The following is an 8,910-nucleotide window of genomic DNA, read 5'->3' as shown; positions in this document are numbered from 1 at the left end:
GAAAGAAAAGGAGCAGCTTTCTCACAGCTGGCCCTACCCTCGAAATCGAAATCGCAAGGCAGCTGTGACCTCAAATCCCAAATGCAGGCTCTGTCTGGGGTCCCCCAAACTTCCCAGCGCTCACAGCTAGTCCTGGGAATCTTGCTGCTGTCTGAATGTCACTGTGCCCAGTCTGAGGAGCCCAGGATGGGGAGGCCCAAGCTGCGTTGGTGAGGGCCAATCGTTTCTCACTTGCCTCCGCCCCACCTGCTGCCCGCTGGGTTGGTGGAGGTGGTGTTTGAGTGAATTCTGGGAAAGTGTGTGTGTGGCCGGGGGATGGATGGGTCCTCAGGGAGCAATGTCCAGTGGAAGGTACAGACTAGAGCAGGACAGCGATGCTGAGCAATCAATCCGCATATTCCTTTCTTGCTGGAGTTCAGGTGTGATTGTAATTTATATATTGTTCTGATGCTTTGGCAGCAAGCAAGCAAACCCATTTTTTCTGTTCCTGGCCTTCTCTGGAGTATCGTGTTTCTTTTGTAAATGCAAGGGTCAGGCGAACAGGTCTGGAGAATTTCAGTAACCTGCTTTTATATTTTCAGTTCACTTCTCCCTACTAAACTACAGGAAAAAGATGACAGGAGCATTCTGCTCCAGGGGAACTTAGGCCAGAGGTCAGAACGGCCTTTCCTTTGCTTTCCCTTGGACCTCTTTTGAAGGAAAGGCACTGTTATTGAGTCGTGATTCAGCGGGGGCTGTCATTAGTGACAGACTAAACAGCTGGATGCCACAGTGTGCCACTGACTTCCAGCCTCCTGTTCCAGCTGCCAGGAAGTGGAGGTGGAGGAGGGGAGGTGGAGAGCTTGGAGCAGAGCCAAGGGGAGTGAGAACAGACAGGCGGCTCTCTGCTGCAAAGAGCAGGGCACAGCTGGGTCCATCAAAGGGCTTTCCAGGGCCCACCATGGCACAAGAGGAGGAGGGGAGGGATTGACCAGGTCATTTTTTTTTTTTTTGAAACTGAGGCACATTTTTCCAGGTGGTACAAACTGTGGGGCCTCTGGAAGGATAATACATCATGCCAAGCAATCTGGTCACTTAAAAAACCAGTTTGACTACTGTTTTTTTGGAAAAGGAAACATTAAGCATGTAAGTTGAAAATTAAAATAATAATAGCTGTAGATGTTGGAATAATGTTGGTAAATCATGCTCAGTGTACTGTAAAGTGATGCGGACAAGGTCACTGTCAAACTGCATTCCTCTTGCCATTAAAACATTAAAAAGTATTCTGGGCACAGTGACACAGCCTGTAATCCCAACTCTTAGCTGAGGCAGAAAAGTCTGGAGTTCAACACCAACTGGGACAATAAATTGCAAGTTTATGTCACAAAATAAAAGAACAAATTTAAAAGGTTCAGTATGCAGCTTGTACTCTGGGTTTAATGCCCAGTACTAAAAACCCATTTTTCCCTTTTCTTACACTTTGCAGACTCATTATCTTATCTCTTACCTCAACCTGGGGAGGATGGCTCGGAAGAAGGATCAACCCTTGGATGCAGCTAAAGAAATTGGGAGCTAGGTAAAATCCACTGCTAGAACTTGTTGCTTCTTCTCCTTTGCTCTCCTGTCCTCTCGGTCACCTCTTAAATACGATTGAATATAAACGACCAGAAGCAATTTTCAACTGTAATGTCTTCTAAAGGACCATCAGCCAGTCCTAGGCTGAAGTTTCTTGAGGTTTGGATGGAGAACAGGTACTGGTTTTCCAGCCTTCACGGATTATATTATAAATTCTGAGATGTGTCATTTTCCCCTACGGTCACTAATTTGCTCGTTTCTGTACGATATCAACTCTAGACTCCTTCTTCAGAAAGTGAAGGCTTAGGGATATTTTTTGTTCTTTTCCATATCTCCTTTCTCCATCCCCCGTGATCCTCAGGCCCTGGACTAAGTCGGAGGAGGAGGTGCCAAGTAAGAACAATAGTCGTTAGACTCCTGCAGCTAGTACAATACCATTTTCCTCCCTTTTTATCTGTTTACTGTGAACATAGTCTGGGAGAAGTTTAGCTTAAAGAAAAGTCATCCTCTTCCAATGATAAAAGATTTGGAAATCACTAACCTAATGATCTGTGAGTTTTTTCTTCCACTGGTATCCAGTTAGTCTCAGTCTCCTATTGGTACTTTGGATTTAGGTTAGAGTGCAGTAACTCTTTAGAGGTTGAAGGGTTCCATAGGTTATTGAGAAAACAATGCAGTGATTTTGAGATCTAAAGATAGTCGTGTAACAGGGAGATGCCCCAGCATGTGGCAACACAATTTGATTCTCCATTTCCTTCCATTCTCCAATAATGTGAGTGATGAAGTAAAGAATGAGCAGTGGCCATCTTCATATCTGTTGCAAGGGAGCATGCCTCACTTACCTCCTAAGACTTGGTTTGCCATCTGTAAAATGGGTTAATAGCTAAATGGAATAGCTAAAATGTAAATAGTAAATGGGAAAAGAATATAACAGTTAGTGTACTCAACCCAATCCTTTAGCATATGTTGGTGCTCAAATGTGATTAGCTTACCCTTTACTCATTCAACTGACCTACTCTATTGTAAGATCTTCACCATCATATTAACCAATCTAGTTTTTAAAAAAATTTTTGAGATGGCGGATCGTTTTTACCAGCAAGAAATATTCATTTCTGATCATGTAAGCATGTGTCATAAACTCTCATAGTTATACAGACCAGAGAAGTAATATAAACTGATGAAATGACCGTAATACAAGGTAACAAAATAGTTTTTAGATTGTGATGTTTACTCTGAGTACATATTTATTTCTAACTCAGTTTGTGTTTGGATCCAGTGGATTCGGAAAGGCTATCTGAATACTTATCAGAAATTATCTCCTTTAAAATGCTAGTCTATTACTTTAAATTAAAATGTTTCCATAAAGTAAACTTGGTAAGTCTAAGAAGTGTTTATCGTACTAATCTGAAATGTGAGGAGGTAATTAGGAACATTTTGTGTTTATTTTCTATATGTTTCTAATTTATACTTCTATACGATTAGACCTCAGGTCCTTGGGTACCTGTATTAATAGAAGAGTCAAGGACTGACTTAGAACTTTTTGTCTTGTCTACTGTTGTTCAGTATTCAAATGGGAGCTAATTTAATGGGATATTTCAGTCCTAGATTCAGATTTCATTCATGGTACGGACAGTTTGGAGTAACATATCCCTCCCAAGAAGTGGTGAGTCCACATGTGTCCACTTGAGGATTAGAGCAGCTGTCAGTTGTGCTAAGGTAAGTTTAGGGTCTAAATCATCCAAAGCTGAGAAAAGTTAAGAGTTATTCCACTTCTTTATTCAAAGCCTCCATGTGCTATGCAGCAAGAGGCCACTGCTACTTACCTGTGATTGAGCTGTTCCAGGGCAAATGTTCTCAAAACTTTAAGTCCGTAAGACTCATTTAGAAGGCAGTTTTTCTTTATTTACTCAAATTATGAAATTAGCAAATAAATCTTTTTTAAGAGTAAAATATGTGAAGAAGCAAACACTCTACCTGTGTACAATTTCCCCTTGTTATTATTGGTTACTTTTACTTTCAACTGTAAATTTTTTATTAATTATTTCACTGTCTGATAAAATTAATGCAAAAGTAAGTATTCGGGTTTCATAGAAGCATATCTTATATTTATGAAATCTCTAGCAAATAAACTTTGCTCTTTAATTTTTAACTCTTTATTACTATTCTCACTTTCTCTAGATTTTTTTACCCCTTTATGACAATGTTTGCAACTCTGTGTGACTTTAGAATTGTCAGGGGATGTTAGAAAATTATTGATTTCTAGGCTTAATTCCCAATACCATCACAAAAGAATTTAGACAAAAGTGAGAATGTAAAAGTTTTTTAATTTAAAAATAACTTTAGAATTATAAAAAAGCTACTAAAGTAGCACAGAGTGCTATTATTATTTACCTATTTCTTACAGTACAATTATGAAAAGTGAGAAATGAACATGAGTTAAATACTTTTTAAAAAGAGAATAAAACAAAATTAAACAATACATCTAGTCAAAACGAAACGAAGAAAGTAATACAGGCCTTCAAAACATGATAATAGGAAATCAACAATGGCTACCATAATGCTTCTTGTTGTCTCCAAAATAGCTGCTCATGCAATCAGACATAATGAAATCAAATGAAACTAAACAATGAAAATGATACAAGACTTCAAGACAAAAGAATAGGAAATTAACATTGGCTACCATAATGTGTCTTGTTATCTTCAAAATAGCTGTCCAGACGATCAGACATAAGAATGTAAAATAAACCAAACAATACAAGGACTAAGTAGCTTCTTTACTTCTGTTGTTATCCTTCCAGAAATTTCAGGTGTGTGACTTCTAATTTCACCATGTCTATGTCTCCTGAACTTGTTCTGTGTGGGCTGGAGGTCTGAGATTATGATTTGCCCTTTCTTCTTGACATTTTCCTGTTCTTTTGAACAGGCCCATTGCTGCATCCCAGGAGCTTCCTACATCAGCTACCAGTCCCTCAGTGTAGTGAACTGTACTAGAAACCTGGCTGTCTTTGATCTGGTGTTCCCGGAGTGATGGTTTACCCATGCCCCTGGGATGGTGGTGGGACCTTGGAGCAAGCCTTGTTCTCCAGGTCAGTGCTGGATTGAGTTCAATACTTTTGGGCTGTATTTAAACTTTACAATTTTTTTCCAAAGAGGCCTTTTCTGTTACAAATCAAATCGAGGATTCTACCTCATGTGTAGCAGCCATGATTTATGTTAGTCTCTGTCAATCTATGATACTTTCTCAGTCTTTCTTTGTCTTTCCTTATCTTAACTTCATTGAAAACTTTTGGTAAGGTGTTTTGGAAAATAACCCTTGATTTGGAAGCATCTGATGCTTTTCAAGGTTGCATTGAATATACTGGGGAGTGCCATAGGGATAATGTGTCCTTCTTAGTGTCTCTCATTACTGCTTTTATTAGAACTGATATTGTGGGTAAGATGGTACCTGCCAGATTTCTGACTACTAATTTTGTCCCATGGATCTTGCCTATAGTACTTGTAATTGTGATATTTTAGTGATCATGTTTTATTTTCTTCTTTCATTATATACTTATTAATGGAAATTCTTGTATAAGGAAGAGATGCAATACCTTATATCTCTCTTGCATTTATTTACTTGTTTATGTTAATATGGATTTGTGGATATTTGTTTTACTTTTTGGGCTGTAATCCAGTGCAAAAGGTATTTATTATGTTGCTCAAATAGGCATGTTTAGTGAATACTTCCAGGTTGGCTCCTGCATACTTTCTAAATGCCTGTCTTTACTTTACTTTTTCTTCTTGATATCATATTGTACTCCAGACTTGTGTTTCATCATCCCAGTTCCCACTCTTCCATGGAGATCTAGTTTCTTTTATTGAAGAATGACATCATGAATCTGAATATGTGTGGTCAGTGGTATCATTGCTAATGCCATGGAGGCCCACTTAAAAGAAAGAATTAGGAAATAAATGCACATATTGTAAGCATGCATACACACGTGCCCATGCATTTCTATGCCTATCAGCAATCATACAGAGTGTTTAAAAATTTAAATGAAAAATATGAGTGTGTGGAGATACCTCCTTTTCAAATCCAGCCTCATTCTGGCACTATCACTTAATTCTCCTTTTTCTCCCCTTTATATTAACTTATTTCTCTAATGATGTGAGAAGCCTCTCTCATTATCTACTTTATATTTACTCACCTGTTCTTCAGTAGGATACATCAAAAGGAGACTGACAATTGCTAATAATTACATTTTGAGGAGTGAATTTACATAGAACACAGTGTTTGTATATACATTGTTTGTCTTTAGTTTTAAAATAACCATTTAAATATTTTACCCAAAATTACTGAGATCAGATACTTTCTTTGCTATTTTCTCTGTGTGGTTGTCTCTTTTATGTGTAACATGATGAGATTTGCTAAAACCAGCATTTTATTTTTTGCCTTCATTTTCCGAAAATACATATTAATCTTTAAACATTTTACATTTTTATCTAAAGACTTAATTTCTTGTGTTATAGATTTTGAATAGCGAGTTACATTTTAAACTAATTTAAAATTTTAAATTAAGGTTTCATATTCCCTTTGTTTATTTTATTTTCATGTTTCTTTATTTCTCCATGAAGACCCAACTTGTCATCCTGTATATCCTTTCTGCTTGAGTAAATTCCTTTCCCATGTCTTCTAATTCATCCCAAAGAAAGCATTTCTTCTTTAGTCATACAAAATAATTTTATTTTACATGGAATTCTATTAAACAGTCTTTTATTTCCTGTAGCACTTTAAATATGCCAGTTCATTGTTTTCTAGCTTGTATGATTTGTGAAAAAGTTCTCTCTTGCTCTAATAACTGGTTTTGATTCTGTAACGTGTCCTTTGTTCTCTGACTGCCTTCTGGGTTTCTCCACATTTTCGTTTTCAGCCATTCAAACCAACTAAGAGAGGACTGCGGGCTTGGTGTGTTCTTCCCCGGTGGTGCTGCCTCACAGAGGACTGTAAGGTCCCCAGCAAGCTCCGTTCCTTCCTCCGCACACACCTGCGCCCCGTCCTGAGTGCACTCCTTTCCTAGGCAGGCCCTGAGTCTCTGGAACATAGATGTGTGGCCTTCTCGGTGTTCCTGTCCTTCTGTCTGCATGGTTCTGAGCTCAGCATGCATCTAATCCTCATTACAGCCACATGGACTAATTATAATGATTCTGAGTCACTTCTTCTGGGCAGGAATCCCCATTCTGTTTAGTACTGATGAGACTCAGGGCTCTGTAATTATATCTGTAAAGTGCCAAGAATAGATATTTAGCAAGTGGTGATTTTTTTCTTCTTGCCCCTTCTTAAAGTGTGGTAACTTAGGAAGTGTTATCAGGAGAGAATGTTTATGTGGGTAAAGAACAGATTTATTTTTGTCCTGATATTGTGGGGTTTTTCCCCACCTAAGTGGGCTGGTAAAGTCCCTCTACTTTGTGAATTCAGTAATTACTTCTTACAGACTCAGTAATTGACAAGGTCACTCTGACTTTCCTTGAGACAAACTGTCTTGTTAGAAAGCCTACTGTGCTCTAGCTGTTTGGCTAATGTGGTTTCCAGAATTTGTGGGAATCCTGCCACTTTTGTTAGATTATTCATGTTCCTGCTGCATTCAGGTATAAATGAATACGCAGGGAGCATAATTCACATTCATATTCTATAAACATTTACTTCAGAGTGGGGCATGTTTTTCTTTCTGAATAAATGGCTTTTTTGTAGTGAAAACAGGCTGTGAAAAGCAGATTTTTAAAAATTTGCATTTCAAATAATGACACTTTCAACATTCATTTTTATAGCCTATAAATTTTAAAAAAAAATATAGGACCTTTATAAAGTGATTCTGGTAATAAATATATCTGAAGATTTTTCTGTTACTTGCCTCTTGATTAATTTTCCTAGACTGATTAATATTCAAGATTAATAGAAATGAGTATGATTGCCTAATTCAAAAATCTTTCTCCTGGAGTCACTTTATTCTTATCTGACTTTCAAAATAATTGTATTCTAACTATTATGTTGAACCGTAAGTACTTTCAATCTAGACCTAAGCATAGAATAGTAGGTCTCTGATTTTAAAAAATCAGAGAGATGAAAAGAAAATGAATCATTCTTATATTAATGTTTAAAGATACATTGCATTAGAAATTGTTTTGAAAATGATAGATCTAGTTCAAAATATTGAGGTACAATGTTCAAAGTGAGGCCCTTCACTGGTAAAATAGGCCAGACACACTTGGAGGGTTCATTACATTTCCACCGTCTCAAGCTCTAAGTTGAGAATTTGTTCCCCAGTGCCAGAGGCTTTGCTGGACACTGTGAGGGGCCATTGCTACCTGGAAGCCACAATTTCCCATACACCTTTGCATGTGTTTCTTCTCTGTAGTTCCAGTACAGAGACATCATTGGCCTCTTGGTTTGATTGGATGTTGAATCTCTGACTGTCCAGCAACTCCCCACAGCTCTGTAAAGTGTCATTCCTACAATGGATAGCCCAGTGCATGACAGTCCTGGCTACTGTGCTTCCAGGTATGAACCTTCACCTGAAAGTCCCTCTGCTTAAACTCCTTTAGAGATAACCCTGCCCACTTCTTAGAAGTTTGCTAATGTGGAAGAGCTTTTAGAAACAGATTAAGAAAGTTCCTGGGTTTAGGAAGAGCACTAACCCCCACAGTTCCTCCCGTGGGGCTTGGCCACCATGTCCGAAACTGTCCAGCCCACATTTTGTGCAAATTGGTTCCTGGACCTTGCTGCATTCTTAGGATTTGGCTTTCTCCTTGTTGACATGTCAATTATTTTTATTTCCTTGCCCTTTCCAGCTTCCAAAAATATTGCTATTAATATATCTGCTCATATTTTCTTCCCCAATGTAGATTTATGCCTTAAAATTTATGCATTGGGTTTCCATTTTAGGAATGTATCCAGGAGAGTGAAGTCAGATACATGTTTGATCCACCACCCTTGCTGACACACCTCAATCTCGTTTTTCTGCTTTGTCGTCTCCCTACCCTACCCTGCTCCCAACCCTACTATAGCTAATTCCTCATGAATAACCTTATTGTCATAGCAAAAGTTCTTACATTTCAGTCGGATTTGATTTTCCTGATGCTCCTACTCCTGTATTTTCTCTCCTCCCCTCCTCTCTCCTGTCTTCTCTTCTGCCTCCATCTCTCCTTTCCTCAGGTGTTCTTTCTATCCAAGCTACCATTACCATGTCTGAGGGATCCATGGCAGCTTTTAAATTAGTCATTACCCATTGTCTTCAAGGAAACTGAAACCAGATGCTAGATAGCAGAACAGTTTAAATTGTGTTCTTCCTTCATTGATAACATATGAAGAATTCTTCTCAC

The 8,910-nt window shown here is 38.3% G+C and overlaps 1 long non-coding RNA gene across 1 annotated transcript; it reads left to right on the top strand.

Moving 5' to 3' along the window:
- Window positions 1–1,462: 1,462 nt before the first annotated feature.
- Window positions 1,463–4,633, top strand: LOC134478624 (uncharacterized). The gene is made up of 3 exons (XR_010051373.1): window positions 1,463–1,555; window positions 3,154–3,270; window positions 4,478–4,633. It is a non-coding gene; the product is annotated as an uncharacterized LOC134478624 (long non-coding RNA).
- The last annotated feature ends 4,277 nt before the right edge of the window (window positions 4,634–8,910 follow it).

This window comes from Cavia porcellus, unplaced genomic scaffold (genome assembly GCF_034190915.1).
Source record: "Cavia porcellus strain 051 isolate PalLab524CR breed Dunkin Hartley unplaced genomic scaffold, mCavPor4.1 scaffold_14, whole genome shotgun sequence".
Classification (NCBI taxonomy): Eukaryota; Metazoa; Chordata; class Mammalia; order Rodentia; family Caviidae; genus Cavia; species Cavia porcellus.
The sequence above is the reverse complement of the archived record's forward strand: the minus strand, read 5'-3'. Positions and strand labels throughout refer to the sequence as shown.